Source organism: Pleurodeles waltl, chromosome 1_2 (genome assembly GCF_031143425.1).
Source record: "Pleurodeles waltl isolate 20211129_DDA chromosome 1_2, aPleWal1.hap1.20221129, whole genome shotgun sequence".
In the NCBI taxonomy this organism is placed as follows: domain Eukaryota; kingdom Metazoa; phylum Chordata; class Amphibia; order Caudata; family Salamandridae; genus Pleurodeles; species Pleurodeles waltl.
The window spans coordinates 424,578,148-424,600,877 of NC_090437.1; positions in this window are offsets into that span (position 1 = coordinate 424,578,148).

A 22,730-nucleotide genomic window follows, 5' to 3' on the forward strand; every position below is an offset into this window, starting at 1 on the left:
TTTATCGGGAGACTTGGGGGAGCGCTGCGTGGAAGGAAATTTGTGGCTCCTTTCAGATTCCAGAACTTTCTGTCACCAAAATGTGAAGAAAATGTGTTTATTTTAGCCAAATTTTGAGGTTTGCAAAGGATTCTGGGTAACAGAACCTGGTCAGAGCCCCACAAGTCACCCCATCTTGGATTCCCCTAGGTCTCTAGTTTTCAGAAATGCACAGGTTTGGTAGGTTTCCCTAAGTGCTAGCTGAGCTAGAGGCCAAAATCTACAGGTAGGCACTTTGCAAAAAAACATCTCTGTATTCTGTGATGTGTCCACGTTGTGTTTTGGGGCATATCCTGTTGCGGGCGCTAGGCCTACCCACACAGGTGAGGTACCATTTTTATCGGGAGACTTGGGGAAACGCTGGGTAGAAGGAAATTTGTGGCTGCTCTCAGATTCCAGAACTTTCTGTCACCGAAATGTGAGGAAAATGCGTTTCTTTAGCCAAAAATTGAGGTCTGCAAAGGATTCTGGGTAACAGAACCTGGTCAGAGCCCCGCAAGTCACCGCATCTTGGTTTCCCCTAGGTGTCTAGGTTTCAAAAATGCACAGGTTTGGTAGGTTTCCCTAGGTGCCGGATGAGCTAGAGGCCAAAATCTACAAGTAGGCACTTTGCAAAAAACAGCTCTGTTTTCTTTTAAAAAATGAGATGTGTCCACGTTGTGTTTTGAGGCGTGTCTTGTCACGGCCGCTAGGCCTGCCCACACAAGTGAGCTATCATTTTTATCGGGAGACTTGCGGGAACGCTGGGGGGAAGGAAATTTGTGGCTCCTCTCAGATTCCAGAACTTTCTGTCACCGAAATGTGAGGAAAATGCGTTTTTTTAGCCAAAAATTGAGGTTTGCAAAGGATTCTGGGTAACAGAACCTGGTCAGAGCCCCGCAAGTCACCCCATCTTGGATTCCCCTAGGTCTCTAGTTTTCAAAAATGCACAGGTTTGGTAGGTTTCCCTTGGTGCCGGCTGAGCTAGAGGCCAAAATCTACAGGTAGGCACTTTGCAAAAAACAACTCTGTTTTCTGTGATGTGTCCACGTTGTGTTTTGGGGCATATCCTGTTGCGGGCGCTAGGCCTACCCACACAAGTGAGGTACCATTTTTATTGGGAGACTTGTGGGAGCGCTGGATGGAAGGAAATTTGTTGCTCCTCTCAGATTCCAGAACTTTCTGTCACCGAAATGTGAGGAAAATTCTTTTTTTTAGCCAAAAATTGAGGTTTGAAAAGGATTCTGGGTAAGAGAACATGGTCAGAGCCCCACAAGTCACCCCATCTTGGATTCCCCTAGGTCTCTAGTTTTAAAAAAAGCATAGGTTTGGTAGGTTTCCCTTGGTGCCGGCTGAGCTAGAGGCCAAATCTACAGGTAGGTACTTTGCAAAAAACAGCTCTGTTTTCTGTGATGTGTCCACGTTATGTTTTGGGGCATATCTTGTCACGGGCGCTAGGCCTACCCACACAAGTGAGATACCATTTTTATCGGGAGACTTGGGGGAGCGCTGCGTGGAAGGAAATTTGTGGCTCCTTTCAGATTCCAGAACTTTCTGTCACCGAAATGTGAAGAAAATGTGTTTATTTTAACCAAATTTTGAGGTTTGCACAGGATTCTGGGTAACAGAACCTGGTCAGAGCCCCACAAGTCACCCCATCTTGGATTCCCCTAGGTCTCTAGTTTTCAGAAATGCACAGGTTTGGTAGGTTTCCCTAGGTGCTGGCTGAGCTAGAGGCCAAAATCTACAGGTAGGCACTTTGCAAAAAAACAGCTCTGTATTCTGTGATGTGTCCACGTTGTGTTTTGGGGCATATCCTGTCGCGGGCGCTAGGCCTACCCACACAGGTGAGGAACCATTTTTATCGGGAGACTTGGGGGAGCGCTGGATGGAAGGACATTTGTGGCTCCTCTCAGATTCCAGAACTTTCTGTCACCGAAATGTGAGGAAAATTCGTTTTTTTAGCCAAAAATTGAGGTTTGCAAAGGATTGTGGGTAAGAGAACATGGTCAGAGCCCCACAAGTCACCCCATCTTGGATTCCCCTAGGTCTCTAGTTTTCAAAAAAGCACAGGTTTGTTAGTTTTCCCTTGGTGCCGGCTGAGCTAGAGGCCAAATCTACAGGTAGGTACTTTGCAAAAAACAGCTCTGTTTTCTGTGATGTGTCCACGTTATGTTTTGGGGCATATCTTGTCGCGGGCGCTAGGCCTACCCACACAAGTGAGATACCATTTTTATCTGGAGACTTGGGGGAGCGCTGCGTGGAAGGAAATTTGTGGCTCCTTTCAGATTCCAGAACTTTCTGTCACCAAAATGTGAAGAAAATGTGTTTATTTTAGCCAAATTTTGAGGTTTGCAAAGGATTCTGGGTAACAGAACCTGGTCAGAGCCCCACAAGTCACCCCATCTTGGATTCCCCTAGGTCTCTAGTTTTCAGAAATGCACAGGTTTGGTAGGTTTCCCTAAGTGCTGGCTGAGCTAGAGGCCAAAATCTACAGGTAGGCACTTTGCAAAAAAACAGCTCTGTATTCTGTGATGTGTCCACTTTGTGTTTTGGGGCATATCCTGTCGCGGGCGCTAGGCCTACCCACACAGGTGAGGTACCATTTTTATCGGGAGACTTGGGGGAGCGCTGGATGGAAGGAAATTTGTGGCTCCTCTCAGATTCCAGAACTTTCTGTCACCGAAATGTGAGGAAAATGCGTTTTTTTAGCCAAAAATTTAGGTTTGCAAAGGATTCTGGGTAACAGAACCTGGTCAGAGCCCCACAAGTCACCCCATCTTGGATTCCCCTAGGTCTCTAGTTTTCAAAAATGCACAGTTTTGGTAGGTTTCCCTAGGTGCCGGCTGAGCTAGAGGCCAAAATCTACAGGTAAGTACTTTGCAAAAAACAGCTCTGTTTTCTTTCAAAAAATGGGATGTGTCCACGTTGTGTTTCGGGGCGTATCCTGTCGCGGCCGCTAGGCCAACCCAAACAAGTGAGGTATCATTTTTATCGGGAGACTTGGGGAAACGCTGGGTAGAAGGAAATTTGTGGCTGCTCTCAGATTCCAGAACTTTCTGTCACCGAAATGTGAGGAAAATGCGTTTCTTTAGCCAAAAATTGAGGTCTGCAAAGGATTCTGGGTAACAGAACCTGGTCAGAGCCCCGCAAGTCACCGCATCTTGGTTTCCCCTAGGTTTCTAGTTTTCAAAAATGCACAGGTTTGGTAGGTTTCCCTAGGTGGCGGATGAGCTAGAGGCCAAAATCTACAGGTAGGCACTTTGCAAAAAACAGCTCTGTTTTCTTTAAAAAAATGAGATGTGTCCACGTTGTGTTTTGGGGCGCCTCTTGTCGCGGCCGCTAGGCCTACCCACACAAGTGAGCTATCATTTTTATCGGGAGACTTGGGGGAACGCTGGTGGCTCCTCTCAGATTCCAGAACTTTCTGTCACCGAAATGTGAGGAAAATGCGTTTTTTTAGCCAAAAATGTAGGTTTGCAAAGGATTCTGGGTAACAGAACCTGGTCAGAGCCCCGCAAGTCACCCCATCTTGGATTCCCCTAGGTCTCTAGTTTTCAAAAATGCACAGGTTTGGTAGGTTTCCCTAGGTGCCAGCTGAGCTAGAGGCCAAAATCTACAGGTAGGCACTTTGCAAAAAACAGCTCTGTTTTTTTTAAAAAAATGGGATGTGTCCACGTTGTGTTTTGGGGTGTCTCCTGTCTCGGCCGCTAGGCCTACCCACACAAGTGAGGTATCATTTTTATCTGGAGACTTGGGGGAACGCTGGGTGGAAGGAAATTTGTGGCTCCTCTCAGATTCCAGAACTTTCTGTCACTGAAATGTGAGGAAAATGCATTTTTTTTGCCAAAAATTGAGGTTTGCAAAGGATTCTGGGTAACAGAACCTGGTGAGAGCCCCACAAGTCACCCCATCTTGGATTCCCCTAGGTCTCTAGTTTTCAAAAATGCACAGGTTTTGTAGGTTTCCCTAGGTGCCGGCTGAGCTAGAGGCCAAAATCTACAGGTAGGTACTTTGCAAAAAACAGCTCTGTTTTCTTTCAAAAAATGGGATGTGTCCACGTTGTGTTTAGGTGTGTCTGCTGTCGCGGCCGCTAGGCATACCCACACAAGCGAGGTATCATTTTTATCAGGAGACTTGAGGGAATGCTGGGTGGAAGGAAATTTGTGTCTCCTCTCAGATTCCAGAACTTTCTGTCACCGAAATGTGAGGAAAATGCGTTTTTTTAGCCAAAAATTGAGGTTTGCAAAGGATTCTGGGTAACAGAACCTAGTCAGAGCCCCGCAAGTCACCCCATCTTGGATTCCCCTAGGTCTCTAGTTTTTAAAAATGCACAGGTTTGGTAGGCTTCCCTAGGTTCCGGCTGAGCTGGAGGCCAAAATCTACAGGTAGGCACTTTGCAAAAACACAGCTCTGTTTTCTTTCAAAAAATGGGATGTGTCCACGTTGTGTTTTGGGGCATATCCTGTTGCGGGCGCTAGGCCTACCCACACAAGTGAGGTACCATTTTTATTGGGAGACTTGGGGGAGCGCTGGATGGAAGGAAATTTGTGGCTCCTCTCAGATTCCAGAACTTTCTGTCACCGAAATGTGAGGAAAATTCGTTTTTTTAGCCAAAAATTGAGGTTTGAAAAGGATTCTAGGTAAGAGAACATGGTCAGAGCCCCACAAGTCACCCCATCTTGGATTCCCCTAGGTCTCTAGTTTTCAAAAAAGCACAGGTTTGGTAGGTTTCCCTTGGTGCCGGCTGAGGTAGAGGCCAAATCTACAGGTAGGTAATTTGCAAAAAACAGCTCTGTTTTCTGTGATGTGTCCACGTTATGTTTTGGGGCATATCTTGTCGCGGGCGCTAGGCCTACCCACACAAGTGAGATACCATTTTTATCGGGAGACTTGGGGGAGCGCTGCGTGGAAGGAAATTTGTGGCTCCTTTCAGATTCCAGAACTTTCTGTCACCAAAATGTGAAGAAAATGTGTTTATTTTAGCCAAATGTTGAGGTTTGCAAAGGATTCTGGGTAACCGAACCTGGTCAGAGCCCCACAAGTCACCCCATCTTGGATTCCCCTAGGTCTCTAGTTTTCAGAAATGCACAGGTTTGGTAGGTTTCCCTAGGTGCTGGCTGAGCTAGAGGCCAAAATCTACAGGTAGGCACTTTGCAAAAAAACAGCTCTGTATTCTGTGATGTGTCCACGTTGTGTTTTGGGGCATATCCTGTCGCGGGCGCTAGGCCTACCCACACAGGTGAGGTACCATTTTTATCGGGAGACTTGGGGGAGCGCTGGATGGAAGGAAATTTGTGGCTCCTCTCAGATTTCAGAACTTTCTGTCACCGAAATGTGAGGAAAATTCTTTTTTTTCGCCAAAAATTGAGGTTTGCAAAGGATTCTGGGTAAGAGAACATGGTCAGAGCCCCACAAGTCACCCCATCTTGGATTCCCCTAGGTCTCTAGTTTTCAAAAAAGTACAGGTTTGGTAGGTTTCCCTTGGTGCCGGCTGAGCTAGAGGCCAAATCTACAGGTAGGTACTTTGCAAAAAACAGCTCTGTTTTCTGTGATGTGTCCACGTTATGTTTTGGGGCATATCTTGTCGCGGGCGCTAGGCCTACCCACACAAGTGAGATACCATTTTTATCGGGAGACTTGGGGGAGCGCTGCGTGGAAGGAAATTTGTGGCTCCTTTCAGATTCCAGAACTTTCTGTCACCAAAATGTGAAGAAAATGTTTTTATTTTAGCCAAATTTTGAGGTTTGCAAAGGATTCTGGGTAACAGAACCTGGTCAGAGCCCCACAAGTCACCCCATCTTGGATTCCTCTAGGTCTCTAGTTTTCAGAAATGCACAGGTTTGGTAGGTTTCCCTAAGTGCTAGCTGAGCTAGAGGCCAAAATCTACAGTTAGGCACTTTGCAAAAAAACAGCTCTGTATTCTGTGATGTGTCCACGTTGTGTTTTGGGGCATATCCTGTTGCGGGCGCTAGGCCTACCCACACAGGTGAGGTACCATTTTTATCGGGAGACTTGGGGAAACGCTGGGTAGAAGGAAATTTGTGGCTGCTCTCAGATTCCAGAACTTTCTGTCACCGAAATGTGAGGAAAATGCGTTTCTTTAGCCAAAAATTGAGGTCTGCAAAGGATTCTGGGTAACAGAACCTGGTCAGAGCCCCGCAAGTCACCGCATCTTGGTTTCCCCTAGGTGTCTAGTTTTAAAAAATGCACAGGTTTGGTAGGTTTCCCTAGGTGCCGGATGAGCTAGAGGCCAAAATCTACAGGTAGGCACTTTGCAAAAAACAGCTCTGTTTTCTTTTAAAAAATGAGATGTGTCCACGTTGTGTTTTGAGGCGTGTCTTGTCGCGGCCGCTAGGCCTACCCACACAAGTGAGCTATCATTTTTATCGGGAGACTTGGGGGAACGCTGGGGGGAAGGACATTTGTGGCTCCTCTCAGATTCCAGAACTTTCTGTCACCGAAATGTGAGGAAAATGCGTCTTTTTAGCCAAAAATTGAGGTTTGCAAAGGATTCTGGGTAACAGAACCTGGTCAGAGCCCCGCAAGTCACCCCATCTTGGATTCCCCTATGTGTCTTGTTTTCAAAAATGCACAGGTTTGGTAGGTTTCCCTAGCGCCGGCTGAGCTGGAGGCCAAAATCTACAGGTAGGCACTTTGCAAAAAACAGCTCTGTTTTTTTTTCAATAAATGGGATGTGTCCACGTTGTGTTTTGGGGTGTCTCCTGTCGCGGCCGCTAGGCCTACCCACACAAGTGAGGTATCATTGTTATCGGGAGACTTGGGGGAACGCTGGGTGGAAGGAAATTTGTGGCTCCTCTCAGATTCCAGAACTTTCTGTCACCGAAATATGAGGAAAATGCGTTTTTTTAGCCAAAAACTGAGGTTTGCAAAGGATTCTGGGTAACAGAACCTGGTCAGAACCCCACAAGTCACCCCATCTTGGATTCCCCTAGGTCTCTAGTTTTCAAAAATGCACAGGTTTGGTAGGTTTCCCTTGGTGCCGGCTGAGCTAGAGGCCAAAATCTACAGGTAGGCACTTTGCAAAAAACAACTCTGTTTTCTGTGATGTGTCCACGTTGTGTTTTGGGGCATATCCTGTTGCGGGCGCTAGGCCTACCCACACAAGTGAGGTACCATTTTTATTGGGAGACTTGTGGGAGCGCTGGATGGAAGGAAATTTGTTGCTCCTCTCAGATTCCAGAACTTTCTGTCACCGAAATGTGAGGAAAATTCTTTTTTTTAGCCAAAAATTGGGGTTTGAAAAGGATTCTGGGTAAGAGAACATGGTCAGAGCCCCACAACTCACCCCATCTTGGATTCCCCTAGGTCTCTAGTTTTAAAAAAAGCATAGGTTTGGTAGGTTTCCCTTGGTGCCGGCTGAGCTAGAGGCCAAATCTACAGGTAGGTACTTTGCAAAAAACAGCTCTGTTTTCTGTGATGTGTCCACGTTATGTTTTGGGGCATATCTTGTCACGGGCGCTAGGCCTACCCACACAAGTGAGATACCATTTTTATCGGGAGACTTGGGGGAGCGCTGCGTGGAAGGAAATTTGTGGCTCCTTTCAGATTCCAGAACTTTCTGTCACCGAAATGTGAAGAAAATGTGTTTATTTTAGCCAAATTTTGAGGTTTGCACAGGATTCTGGGTAACAGAACCTGGTCAGAGCCCCACAAGTCACCCCATCTTGGATTCCCCTAGGTCTCTAGTTTTCAGAAATGCACAGGTTTGGTAGGTTTCCCTAGGTGCTGGCTGAGCTAGAGGCCAAAATCTACAGGTAGGCACTTTGCAAAAAAACAGCTCTGTATTCTGTGATGTGTCCACGTTGTGTTTTGGGGCATATCCTGTCGCGGGCGCTAGGCCTACCCACACAGGTGAGGAACCATTTTTATCGGGAGACTTGGGGGAGCGCTGGATGGAAGGACATTTGTGGCTCCTCTCAGATTCCAGAACTTTCTGTCACCGAAATGTGAGGAAAATTCGTTTTTTTAGCCAAAAATTGAGGTTTGCAAAGGATTCTGGGTAAGAGAACATGGTCAGAGCCCCACAAGTCACCCCATCTTGGATTCCCCTAGGTCTCTAGTTTTCAAAAAAGCACAGGTTTGTTAGTTTTCCCTTGGTGCCGGCTGAGCTAGAGGCCAAATCTACAGGTAGGTACTTTGCAAAAAACAGCTCTGTTTTCTGTGATGTGTCCACGTTATGTTTTGGGGCATATCTTGTCGCGGGCGCTAGGCCTACCCACACAAGTGAGATACCATTTTTATCTGGAGACTTGGGGGAGCGCTGCGTGGAAGGAAATTTGTGGCTCCTTTCAGATTCCAGAACTTTCTGTCACCAAAATGTGAAGAAAATGTGTTTATTTTAGCCAAATTTTGAGGTTTGCAAAGGATTCTGGGTAACAGAACCTGGTCAGAGCCCCACAAGTCACCCCATCTTGGATTCCCCTAGGTCTCTAGTTTTCAGAAATGCACAGGTTTGGTAGGTTTCCCTAAGTGCTGGCTGAGCTAGAGGCCAAAATCTACAGGTAGGCACTTTGCAAAAAAACAGCTCTGTATTCTGTGATGTGTCCACTTTGTGTTTTGGGGCATATCCTGTCGCGGGCGCTAGGCCTACCCACACAGGTGAGGTACCATTTTTATCGGGAGACTTGGGGGAGCGCTGGATGGAAGGAAATTTGTGGCTCCTCTCAGATTCCAGAACTTTCTGTCACCGAAATGTGAGGAAAATGCGTTTTTTTAGCCAAAAATTTAGGTTTGCAAAGGATTCTGGGTAACAGAACCTGGTCAGAGCCCCACAAGTCACCCCATCTTGGATTCCACTAGGTCTCTAGTTTTCAAAAATGCACAGTTTTGGTAGGTTTCCCTAGGTGCCGGCTGAGCTAGAGGCCAAAATCTACAGGTAAGTACTTTGCAAAAAACAGCTCTGTTTTCTTTCAAAAAATGGGATGTGTCCACGTTGTGTTTCGGGGCGTATCCTGTCGCGGCCGCTAGGCCAACCCAAACAAGTGAGGTATCATTTTTATCGGGAGACTTGGGGAAACGCTGGGTAGAAGGAAATTTGTGGCTGCTCTCAGATTCCAGAACTTTCTGTCACCGAAATGTGAGGAAAATGCGTTTCTTTAGCCAAAAATTGAGGTCTGCAAAGGATTCTGGGTAACAGAACCTGGTCAGAGCCCCGCAAGTCACCGCATCTTGGTTTCCCCTAGGTTTCTAGTTTTCAAAAATGCACAGGTTTGGTAGGTTTCCCTAGGTGGCGGATGAGCTAGAGGCCAAAATCTACAGGTAGGCACTTTGCAAAAAACAGCTCTGTTTTCTTTAAAAAAATGAGATGTGTCCACGTTGTGTTTTGGGGCGCCTCTTGTCGCGGCCGCTAGGCCTACCCACACAAGTGAGCTATCATTTTTATCGGGAGACTTGGGGGAACGCTGATGGCTCCTCTCAGATTCCAGAACTTTCTGTCACCGAAATGTGAGGAAAATGCGTTTTTTTAGCCAAAAATTTAGGTTTGCAAAGGATTCTGGGTAACAGAACCTGGTCAGAGCCCCGCAAGTCACCCCATCTTGGATTCCCCTAGGTCTCTAGTTTTCAAAAATGCACAGGTTTGGTAGGTTTCCCTAGGTGCCAGCTGAGCTAGAGGCCAAAATCTACAGGTAGGCACTTTGCAAAAAACAGCTCTGTTTTTTTTAAAAAAATGGGATGTGTCCACGTTGTGTTTTGGGGTGTCTCCTGTCTCGGCCGCTAGGCCTACCCACACAAGTGAGGTATCATTTTTATCTGGAGACTTGGGGGAACGCTGGGTGGAAGGAAATTTGTGGCTCCTCTCAGATTCCAGAACTTTCTGTCACTGAAATGTGAGGAAAATGCATTTTTTTAGCCAAAAATTGAGGTTTGCAAAGGATTCTGGGTAACAGAACCTGGTGAGAGCCCCACAAGTCACCCCATCTTGGATTCCCCTAGGTCTCTAGTTTTCAAAAATGCACAGGTTTTGTAGGTTTCCCTAGGTGCCGGCTGAGCTAGAGGCCAAAATCTACAGGTAGGTACTTTGCAAAAAACAGCTCTGTTTTCTTTCAAAAAATGGGATGTGTCCACGTTGTGTTTAGGTGTGTCTGCTGTCGCGGCCGCTAGGCATACCCACACAAGCGAGGTATCATTTTTATCAGGAGACTTGAGGGAATGCTGGGTGGAAGGAAATTTGTGTCTCCTCTCAGATTCCAGAACTTTCTGTCACCGAAATGTGAGGAAAATGCGTTTTTTTAGCCAAAAATTGAGGTTTGCAAAGGATTCTGGGTAACAGAACCTAGTCAGAGCCCCGCAAGTCACCCCATCTTGGATTCCCCTAGGTCTCTAGTTTTTAAAAATGCACAGGTTTGGTAGGCTTCCCTAGGTTCCGGCTGAGCTGGAGGCCAAAATCTACAGGTAGGCACTTTGCAAAAACACAGCTCTGTTTTCTTTCAAAAAATGGGATGTGTCCACGTTGTGTTTTGGGGCATATCCTGTTGCGGGCGCTAGGCCTACCCACACAAGTGAGGTACCATTTTTATTGGGAGACTTGGGGGAGCGCTGGATGGAAGGAAATTTGTGGCTCCTCTCAGATTCCAGAACTTTCTGTCACCGAAATGTGAGGAAAATTCGTTTTTTTAGCCAAAAATTGAGGTTTGAAAAGGATTCTGGGTAAGAGAACATGGTCAGAGCCCCACAAGTCACCCCATCTTGGATTCCCCTAGGTCTCTAGTTTTCAAAAAAGCACAGGTTTGGTAGGTTTCCCTTGGTGCCGGCTGAGCTAGAGGCCAAATCTACAGGTAGGTAATTTGCAAAAAACAGCTCTGTTTTCTGTGATGTGTCCACGTTATGTTTTGGGGCATATCTTGTCGCGGGCGCTAGGCCTACCCACACAAGTGAGATACCATTTTTATCGGGAGACTTGGGGGAGCGCTGCGTGGAAGGAAATTTGTGGCTCCTTTCAGATTCCAGAACTTTCTGTCACCAAAATGTGAAGAAAATGTGTTTATTTTAGCCAAATGTTGAGGTTTGCAAAGGATTCTGGGTAACCGAACCTGGTCAGAGCCCCACAAGTCACCCCATCTTGGATTCCCCTAGGTCTCTAGTTTTCAGAAATGCACAGGTTTGGTAGGTTTCCCTAGGTGCTGGCTGAGCTAGAGGCCAAAATCTACAGGTAGGCACTTTGCAAAAAAACAGCTCTGTATTCTGTGATGTGTCCACGTTGTGTTTTGGGGCATATCCTGTCGCGGGCGCTAGGCCTACCCACACAGGTGAGGTACCATTTTTATCGGGAGACTTGGGGGAGCGCTGGATGGAAGGAAATTTGTGGCTCCTCTCAGATTTCAGAACTTTCTGTCACCGAAATGTGAGGAAAATTCGTTTTTTTAGCCAAAAATTGAGGTTTGCAAAGGATTCTGGGTAAGAGAACATGGTCAGAGCCCCACAAGTCACCCCATCTTGGATTCCCCTAGGTCTCTAGTTTTCAAAAAAGTACAGGTTTGGTAGGTTTCCCTTGGTGCCGGCTGAGCTAGAGGCGAAATCTACAGGTAGGTACTTTGCAAAAAACAGCTCTGTTTTCTGTGATGTGTCCACGTTATGTTTTGGGGCATATCTTGTCGCGGGCGCTAGGCCTACCCACACAAGTGAGATACCATTTTTATCGGGAGACTTGGGGGAGCGCTGCGTGGAAGGAAATTTGTGGCTCCTTTCAGATTCCAGAACTTTCTGTCACCAAAATGTGAAGAAAATGTTTTTATTTTAGCCAAATTTTGAGGTTTGCAAAGGATTCTGGGTAACAGAACCTGGTCAGAGCCCCACAAGTCACCCCATCTTGGATTCCTCTAGGTCTCTAGTTTTCAGAAATGCACAGGTTTGGTAGGTTTCCCTAAGTGCTAGCTGAGCTAGAGGCCAAAATCTACAGGTAGGCACTTTGCAAAAAAACAGCTCTGTATTCTGTGATGTGTCCACGTTGTGTTTTGGGGCATATCCTGTTGCGGGCGCTAGGCCTACCCACACAGGTGAGGTACCATTTTTATCGGGAGACTTGGGGAAACGCTGGGTAGAAGGAAATTTGTGGCTGCTCTCAGATTCCAGAACTTTCTGTCACCGAAATGTGAGGAAAATGCGTTTCTTTAGCCAAAAATTGAGGTCTGCAAAGGATTCTGGGTAACAGAACCTGGTCAGAGCCCCGCAAGTCACCGCATCTTGGTTTCCCCTAGGTGTCTAGTTTTAAAAAATGCACAGGTTTGGTAGGTTTCCCTAGGTGCCGGATGAGCTAGAGGCCAAAATCTACAGGTAGGCACTTTGCAAAAAACAGCTCTGTTTTCTTTTAAAAAATGAGATGTGTCCACGTTGTGTTTTGAGGCGTGTTTTGTCGCGGCCGCTAGGCCTACCCACACAAGTGAGCTATCATTTTTATCGGGAGACTTGGGGGAACGCTGGGGGGAAGGACATTTGTGGCTCCTCTCAGATTCCAGAACTTTCTGTCACCGAAATGTGAGGAAAATGCGTCTTTTTAGCCAAAAATTGAGGTTTGCAAAGGATTCTGGGTAACAGAACCTGGTCAGAGCCCCGCAAGTCACCCCATCTTGGATTCCCCTATGTGTCTTGTTTTCAAAAATGCACAGGTTTGGTAGGTTTCCCTAGGTGCCGGCTGAGCTAGAGGCCAAAATCTACAGGTAGGCACTTTGCAAAAAACAACTCTGTTTTCTGTGATGTGTCCACGTTGTGTTTTGGGGCATATCCTGTTGCGGGCGCTAGGCCTACCCACACAAGTGAGGTACCATTTTTATTGGGAGACTTGTGGGAGCGCTGCGTGGAAGGAAATTTGTGGCTCCTTTCAGATTCCAGAACTTTCTGTCACCAAAATGTGAAGAAAATGTGTTTATTTTAGCCAAATGTTGAGGTTTGCAAAGGATTCTGGGTAACCGAACCTGGTCAGAGCCCCACAAGTCACCCCATCTTGGATTCCCCTAGGTCTCTAGTTTTCAGAAATGCACAGGTTTGGTAGGTTTCCCTAGGTGCTGGCTGAGCTAGAGGCCAAAATCTACAGGTAGGCACTTTGCAAAAAAACAGCTCTGTATTCTGTGATGTGTCCACGTTGTGTTTTGGGGCATATCCTGTCGCGGGCGCTAGGCCTACCCACACATGTGAGGTACCATTTTTATCGGGAGACTTGGGGGAGCGCTGGATGGAAGGAAATTTGTGGCTCCTCTCAGATTTCAGAACTTTCTGTCACCGAAATGTGAGGAAAATTCGTTTTTTTAGCCAAAAATTGAGGTTTGCAAAGGATTCTGGGTAAGAGAACATGGTGAGAGCCCCACAAGTCACCCCATCTTGGATTCCCCTAGGTCTCTAGTTTTCAAAAAAGCACAGGTTTGGTAGGTTTCCCTTGGTGCCGGCTGAGCTAGAGGCCAAATCTACAGGTAGGTACTTTGCAAAAAACAGCTCTGTTTTCTGTGATGTGTCCACGTTAAGTTTTGGGGCATATCTTGTCGCGGGCGCTAGGCCTACCCACACAAGTGAGATACCATTTTTATCGGGAGACTTGGGGGAGCGCTGCGTGGAAGGAAATTTGTGGCTCCTTTCAGATTCCAGAACTTTCTGTCACCAAAATGTGAAGAAAATGCGTTTATTTTAGCCAAATTTTGAGGTTTGCAAAGGATTCTGGGTAACAGAACCTGGTCAGAGCCCCACAAGTCACCCCATCTTGGATTCCCCTAGGTCTCTAGTTTTCAGAAATGCACAGGTTTGGTAGGTTTCCCTAAGTGCTAGCTGAGCTAGAGGCCAAAATCTACAGGTAGGCACTTTGCAAAAAAACAGCTCTGTATTCTGTGATGTGTCCACGTTGTGTTTTGGGGCATATCCTGTTGCGGGCGCTAGGCCTACCCACACAGGTGAGGTACCATTTTTATCGGGAGACTTGGGGAAACGCTGGGTAGAAGGAAATTTGTGGCTGCTCTCAGATTCCAGAACTTTCTGTCACCGAAATGTGAGGAAAATGCGTTTCTTTAGCCAAAAATTGAGGTCTGCAAAGGATTCTGGGTAACAGAACCTGGTCAGAGCCCCGCAAGTCACCGCATCTTGGTTTCCCCTAGGTGTCTAGTTTTAAAAAATGCACAGGTTTGGTAGGTTTCCCTAGGTGCCGGATGAGCTAGAGGCCAAAATCTACAGGTAGGCACTTTGCAAAAAACAGCTCTGTTTTCTTTTAAAAAATGAGATGTGTCCACGTTGTGTTTTGAGGCGTGTCTTGTCGCGGCCGCTAGGCCTACCCACACAAGTGAGCTATCATTTTTATCGGGAGACTTGGGGGAACGCTGGGGGGAAGGAAATTCGTGGCTCCTCTCAGATTCCAGAACTTTCTGTCACCGAAATGTGAGGAAAATGCGTTTTTTTTGCCAAAAATTGAGGTTTGCAAAGGATTCTGGGTAACAGAACCTGGTCAGAGCCCCGCAAGTCACCCCATCTTGGATTCCCCTATGTGTCTTGTTTTCAAAAATGCACAGGTTTGGTAGGTTTCCCTAGGTGCCGGCTGAGCTAGAGGCCAAAATCTACAGGTAGGCACTTTGCAAAAAACAGCTCTGGTTTTTTTAAAAAAATGGGATGTGTCCACGTTGTGTTTTGGGGTGTCTCCTGTCTCGGCCGCTAGGCCTACCCACACAAGTGAGGTATCATTTTTATCGGGAGACTTGGGGGAACGCTGGGTGGAAGGAAATTTGTGGCTCCTCTCAGATTCCAGAACTTTCTGTCACCGAAATGTGAGGAAAATGCGTTTTGTTAGCCAAAAATTGAGGTTTGCAAAGGATTCTGGGTAACAGAACCTGGTCAGAGCCCCGCAAGTCACCCCATCTTGGATTCCCCTAGGTCTCTAGTTTTCAAAAATGCACAGGTTTGGAAGGTTTCCCTAGGTGCCAGCTGAGCTAGAGGCCAAAATCTACAGGTAGGCACTTTGCAAAAACACAGCTCTGTTTTCTTTCAAAAAATGGGATGTGTCCACGTTGTGTTTTGGGGCATATCCTGTTGCGGGCGCTAGGCCTACCCACACAAGTGAGGTACCATTTTTATTGGGAGACTTGGGGGAGCGCTGGATGGAAGGAAATTTGTGGCTCCTCTCAGATTCCAGAACTTTCTGTCACCGAAATGTGAGGAAAATTCGTTTTTTTAGCCAAAAATTGAGGTTTGAAAAGGATTCTGGGTAAGAGAACATGGTCAGAGCCCCACAAGTCACCCCATCTTGGATTCCCCTAGGTCTCTAGTTTTAAAAAAAGCACAGGTTTGGTAGGTTTCCCTTGGTGCCGGCTGAGCTAGAGGCCAAATCTACAGGTAGGCACTTTGCAAAAACAGCTCTGTTTTCTTTCAAAAAATAGGATGTGTCCACGTTATGTTTTGGGGCATATCTTGTCGCTGGCGCTAGGCCTACCCACACAAGTGAGATACCATTTTTATCGGGAGACTTGGGGGAGCGCTGCGTGGAAGGAAATTTGTGGCTCCTTTCAGATTCGAGAACTTTCTGTCACCAAAATGTGAAGAAAATGTGTTTATTTTAGCCAAATTTTGAGGTTTGCAAAGGATTCTGGGTAACAGAACCTGGTCAGAGCCCCACAAGTCACCCCATCTTGGATTCCCCTAGGTCTCTAGTTTTCAGAAATGCACAGGTTTGGTAGGTTTCCCTAGGTGCTGGCTGAGCTAGAGGCCAAAATCTACAGGTAGGCACTTTGCAAAAAAACAGCTCTGTATTCTGTGATGTGTCCACGTTGTGTTTTGGGGCATATCCTGTCGCGGGCGCTAGGCCTACCACACAGGTGAGGTACCATTTATATCGGGAGACTTGGGGGAGCGCTGGATGGAAGGAAATTTGTGGCTCCTCTCAGATTTCAGAACTTTCTGTCACCGAAATGTGAGGAAAATTCGTTTTTTTAGCCAAAAATTGAGGTTTGCAAAGGATTCTGGGTAAGAGAACATGGTCAGAGCCCCACAAGTCACCCCATCTTGGATTCCCCTAGGTCTCTAGTTTTCAAAAAAGTACAGGTTTGGTAGGTTTCCCTTGGTGCCGGCTGAGCTAGAGGCCAAATCTACAGGTAGGTACTTTGCAAAAAACAGCTCTGTTTTCTGTGATGTGTCCACGTTATGTTTTGGGGCATATCTTGTCGCGGGCGCTAGGCCTACCCACACAAGTGAGATACCATTTTTATCGGGAGACTTGGGGGAGCGCTGCGTGGAAGGAAATTTGTGGCTCCTTTCAGATTCCAGAACTTTCTGTCACCAAAATGTGAAGAAAATGTTTTTATTTTAGCCAAATTTTGAGGTTTGCAAAGGATTCTGGGTAACAGAACCTGGTCAGAGCCCCACAAGTCACCCCATCTTGGATTCCCCTAGGTCTCTAGTTTTCAGAAATGCACAGGTTTGGTTGGTTTCCATAAGTGCTAGCTGAGCTAGAGGCCAAAATCTACAGGTAGGCACTTTGCAAAAAAACAGCTCTGTATTCTGTGATGTGTCCACGTTGTGTTTTGGGGCATATCCTGTTGCGGGCGCTAGGCCTACCCACACAGGTGAGGTACCATTTTTATCGGGAGACTTGGGGAAACGCTGGGTAGAAGGAAATTTGTGGCTGCTCTCAGATTCCAGAACTTTCTGTCACCGAAATGTGAGGAAAATGCGTTTCTTTAGCCAAAAATTGAGGTCTGCAAAGGATTCTGGGTAACAGAACCTGGTCAGAGCCCCGCAAGTCACCGCATCTTGGTTTCCCCTAGGTGTCTAGTTTAAAAAAATGCACAGGTTTGGTAGGTTTCCCTAGGTGCCGGATGAGCTAGAGGCCAAAATCTACAGGTAGGCACTTTGCAAAAAACAGCTCTGTTTTCTTTTAAAAAATGAGATGTGTCCACGTTGTGTTTTGAGGCGTGACTTGTCGCGGCCGCTAGGCCTACCCACACAAGTGAGCTATCATTTTTATCGGGAGACTTGGGGGAACGCTGGGGGGATGGAAATTTGTGGCTCCTCTCAGATTCCAGAACTTTCTGTCACCGAAATGTGAGGAAAATGCGTTTTTTTAGCCAAAAATTGAGGTTTGCAAAGGATTCTGGGTAACAGAACCTGGTCAGAGCCCCGCAAGTCACCCCATCTTGGATTCCCCTATGTGTCTTGTTTTCAAAAATGCACAGGTTTGGTAGGTTTCCCTAGGTGCCGGCTGAGCTAGAGGCCAAAATCTACAGGTAGGCACTTTGCAAAAAACAACTCTGTTTTCTGTGATGTGTCCACGTTGTGTTTTGGGGCATATCCTGTTGCGGGCGCTAGGCCTACCCACACAAGTGAGGTACCATTTTTATTGGGAGACTTGTGGGAGCGCTGCGTGGAAGGAAATTTGTGGCTCCTTTCAGATTCCAGAACTTTCTGTCACCAAAATGTGAAGAAAATGTGTTTATTTTAGCCAAATGTTGAGGTTTGCAAAGGATTCTGGGTAACCGAACCTGGTCAGAGCCCCACAAGTCACCCCATCTTGGATTCCCCTAGGTCTCTAGTTTTCAGAAATGCACAGGTTTGGTAGGTTTCCCTAGGTGCTGGCTGAGCTAGAGGCCAAAATCTACAGGTAGGCACTTTGCAAAAAAACAGCTCTGTATTCTGTGATGTGTCCACGTTGTGTTTTGGGGCATATCCTGTCGCGGGCGCTAGGCCTACCCACACATGTGAGGTACCATTTTTATCGGGAGACTTGGGGGAGCGCTGGATGGAAGGAAATTTGTGGCTCCTCTCAGATTTCAGAACTTTCTGTCACCGAAATGTGAGGAAAATTCGTTTTTTTAGCCAAAAATTGAGGTTTGCAAAGGATTCTGGGTAAGAGAACATGGTCAGAGCCCCACAAGTCACCCCATCTTGGATTCCCCTAGGTCTCTAGTTTTCAAAAAAGCACAGGTTTGGTAGGTTTCCCTTGGTGCCGGCTGAGCTAGAGGCCAAATCTACAGGTAGGTACTTTGCAAAAAACAGCTCTGTTTTCTGTGATGTGTCCACGTTATGTTTTGGGGCATATCTTGTCGCGGGCGCTAGGCCTACCCACACAAGTGAGATACCATTTTTATCGGGAGACTTGGGGGAGCGCTGCGTGGAAGGAAATTTGTGGCTCCTTTCAGATTCCAGAACTTTCTGTCACCAAAATGTGAAGAAAATGTGTTTATTTTAGCCAAATTTTGAGGTTTGCAAAGGATTCTGGGTAACAGAACCTGGTCAGAGCCCCACAAGTCACCCCATCTTGGATTCCCCTAGGTCTCTAGTTTTCAGAAATGCACAGGTTTAGTAGGTTTCCCTAAGTGCTAGCTGAGCTAGAGGCCAAAATCTACAGGTAGGCACTTTGCAAAAAAACAGCTCTGTATTCTGTGATGTGTCCACGTTGTGTTTTGGGGCATATCCTGTTGCGGGCGCTAGGCCTACCCACACAGGTGAGGTACCATTTTTATCGGGAGACTTGGGGAAACGCTGGGTAGAAGGAAATTTGTGGCTGCTCTCAGATTCCAGAACTTTCTGTCACCGAAATGTGAGGAAAATGCGTTTCTTTAGCCAAAAATTGAGGTCTGCAAAGGATTCTGGGTAACAGAACCTGGTCAGAGCCCCGCAAGTCACCGCATCTTGGTTTCCCCTAGGTGTCTAGTTTTAAAAAATGCACAGGTTTGGTAGGTTTCCCTAGGTGCCGGATGAGCTAGAGGCCAAAATCTACAGGTAGGCACTTTGCAAAAAACAGCTCTGTTTTCTTTTAAAAAATGAGATGTGTCCACGTTGTGTTTTGAGGCGTGTCTTGTCACGGCCGCTAGGCCTACCCACACAAGTGAGCTATCGTTTTTATCGGGAGACTTGGGGGAACGCTGGGGGGAAGGAAATTTGTGGCTCCTCTCAGATTCCAGAACTTTCAGTCACCGAAATGTGAGGAAAATGCGTTTTTTTTGCCAAAAATTGAGGTTTGCAAAGGATTCTGGGTAACAGAACCTGGTCAGAGCCCCGCAAGTCACCCCATCTTGGATTCCCCTATGTGTCTTGTTTTCAAAAATGCACAGGTTTGGTAGGTTTCCCTAGGTGCCGGCTGAGCTAGAGGCCAAAATCTACAGGTAGGCACTTTGCAAAAAACAGCTCTGGTTTTTAAAAAAAAATGGGATGTGTCCACGTTGTGTTTTGGGGTGTCTCCTGTCTCGGCCGCTAGGCCTACCCACACAAGTGAGGTATCATTTTTATCGGGAGACTTGGGGGAACGCTGGGTGGAAGGAAATTTGTGGCTCCTCTCAGATTCCAGAACTTTCTGTCACCGAAATGTGAGGAAAATGCGTTTTTTTAGCCAAAAATTGAGGTTTGCAAAGGATTCTGGGTAAGAGAACATGGTCAGAGCCCCAAAAGTCACCCCATCTTGGATTCCCCTAGGTCTCTAGTTTTCAAAAAAGCACAGGTTTGGTAGGTTTCCCTTGGTGCCGGCTGAGCTAGAGGCCAAATCTACAGGTAGGTACTTTGCAAAAAACAGCTCTGTTTTCTGTGATGTGTCCACGTTATGTTTTGGGGCATATCTTGTCGCGGGCGCTAGGCCTACCCACACAAGTGAGATACCATTTTTATCGGGAGACTTGGGGGAGCGCTGCGTGGAAGGAAATTTGTGGCTCCTTTCAGATTCCAGAACTTTCTGTCACCAAAATGTGAAGAAAATGTGTTTATTTTAGCCAAATTTTGAGGTTTGCAAAGGATTCTGGGTAACAGAACCTGGTCAGAGCCCCACAAGTCACCCCATCTTGGATTCCCCTAGGTCTCTAGTTTTCAGAAATGCACAGGTTTGGTAGGTTTCCCTAAGTGCTAGCTGAGCTAGAGGCCAAAATCTACAGGTAGGCACTTTGCAAAAAAACAGCTCTGTATTCTGTGATGTGTCCACGTTGTGTTTTGGGGCATATTCTGTTGCGGGCGCTAGGCCTACCCACACAGGTGAGGTACCATTTTTATCGGGAGACTTGGGGAAACGCTGGGTAGAAGGAAATTTGTGGCTGCTCTCAGATTCCAGAACTTTCTGTCACCGAAATGTGAGGAAAATGCGTTTCTTTAGCCAAAAATTGAGGTCTGCAAAGGATTCTGGGTAACAGAACCTGGTCAGAGCCCCGCAAGTCACCGCATCTTGGTTTCCCCTAGGTGTCTAGTTTTAAAAAATGCACAGGTTTGGTAGGTTTCCCTAGGTGCCGGATGAGCTAGAGGCCAAAATCTACAGGTAGGCACTTTGCAAAAAACAGCTCTGTTTTCTTTTAAAAAATGAGATGTGTCCACGTTGTGTTTTGAGGCGTGTCTTGTCACGGCCGCTAGGCCTACCCACACAAGTGAGCTATCATTTTTATCGGGAGACTTGGGGGAACGCTGGGGGGAAGGAAATTTGTGGCTCCTCTCAGATTCCAGAACTTTCTGTCACCGAAATGTGAGGAAAATGCGTTTTTTTAGCCAAAAATTGAGGTTTGCAAAGGATTCTGGGTAAGAGAACATGGTCAGAGCCCCACAAGTCACCCCATCTTGGATTCCCCTAGGTCTCTAGTTTTCAAAAAAGCACAGGTTTGGTAGGTTTCCCTTGGTGCCGGCTGAGCTAGAGGCCAAATCTACAGGTAGGTACTTTGCAAAAAACAGCTCTGTTTTCTGTGATGTGTCCACGTTATGTTTTGGGGCATATCTTGTCGCGGGCGCTAGGCCTACCCACACAAGTGAGATACCATTTTTATCGGGAGACTTGGGGGAGCGCTGCGTGGAAGGAAATTTGTGGCTCCTTTCAGATTCCAGAACTTTCTGTCACCAAAATGTGAAGAAAATGTGTTTATTTTAGCCAAATTTTGAGGTTTGCAAAGGATTCTGGGTAACAGAACCTGGTCAGAGCCCCACAAGTCACCCCATCTTGGATTCCCCTAGGTCTCTAGTTTTCAGAAATGCACAGGTTTGGTAGGTTTCCCTAAGTGCTAGCTGAGCTAGAGGCCAAAATCTACAGGTAGGCACTTTGCAAAAAAACAGCTCTGTATTCTGTGATGTGTCCACGTTGTGTTTTGGGGCATATTCTGTTGCGGGCGCTAGGCCTACCCACACAGGTGAGGTACCATTTTTATCGGGAGACTTGGGGAAACGCTGGGTAGAAGGAAATTTGTGGCTGCTCTCAGATTCCAGAACTTTCTGTCACCGAAATGTGAGGAAAATGCGTTTCTTTAGCCAAAAATTGAGGTCTGCAAAGGATTCTGGGTAACAGAACCTGGTCAGAGCCCCGCAAGTCACCGCATCTTGGTTTCCCCTAGGTGTCTAGTTTTAAAAAATGCACAGGTTTGGTAGGTTTCCCTAGGTGCCGGATGAGCTAGAGGCCAAAATCTACAGGTAGGCACTTTGCAAAAAACAGCTCTGTTTTCTTTTAAAAAATGAGATGTGTCCACGTTGTGTTTTGAGGCGTGTCTTGTCACGGCCGCTAGGCCTACCCACACAAGTGAGCTATCATTTTTATCGGGAGACTTGGGGGAACGCTGGGGGGAAGGAAATTTGTGGCTCCTCTCAGATTCCAGAACTTTCTGTCACCGAAATGTGAGGAAAATGCGTTTTTTTTGCCAAAAATTGAGGTTTGCAAAGGATTCTGGGTAACAGAACCTGGTCAGAGCCCCGCAAGTCACCCCATCTTGGATTCCCCTAGGTCTCTAGTTTTCAAAAATGCACAGGTTTGGTAGGTTTCCCTAGGTGCCAGCTGAGCTAGAGGCCAAAATCTACAGGTAGGCACTTTGCAAAAAACAGCTCTGGTTTTTTAAAAAAAATGGGATGTGTCCACGTTGTGTTTTGGGGTGTCTCCTGTCTCGGCCGCTAGGCCTACCCACACAAGTGAGGTATCATTTTTATCGGGAGACTTGGGGGAACGCTGGGTGGAAGGAAATTTGTGGCTCCTCTCAGATTCCAGAACTTTCTGTCACCGAAATGTGAGGAAAATGCATTTTTTTAGCCAAAAATTGAAGTTTGCAAAGGATTCTGGGTAACAGAACCTGGTGAGAGCCCCACAAGTCACCCCATCTTGGATTCCCCTAGGTCTCTAGTTTTCAAAAATGCACAGGTTTTGTAGGTTTCCCTAGGTGCCGGCTGAGCTAGAGGCCAAAATCTACAGGTACGCACTTTGCAAAAACACAGCTCTGTTTTCTTTCAAAAAATGGGATGTGTCCACGTTGTGTTTTGGGGCATATCCTGTTGCGGGCGCTAGGCCTACCCACACAAGTGAGGTACCATTTTTATTGGGAGACTTGGGGGAGCGCTGGATGGAAGGAAATTTGTGGCTCCTCTCAGATTCCAGAACTTTCTGTCACCGAAATGTGAGGAAAATTCGTTTTTTTAGCCAAAAATTGAGGTTTGAAAAGGATTCTGGGTAAGAGAACATGGTCAGAGCCCCACAAGTCACCCCATCTTGGATTCCCCTAGGTCTCTAGTTTTCAAAAAAGCACAGGTTTGGTAGGTTTCCCTTGGTGCCGGCTGAGCTAGAGGCCAAATCTACAGGTAGGTACTTTGCAAAAAACAGCTCTGTTTTCTGTGATGTGTCCACGTTATGTTTTGGGGCATATCTTGTCGCGGGCGCTAGGCCTACCCACACAAGTGGGATACCATTTTTATCGGGAGACTTGGGGGAGCGCTGCGTGGAAGGAAATTTGTGGCTCCTTTCAGATTCCAGAACTTTCTGTCACCAAAATGTGAAGAAAATGTGTTTATTTTAGCCA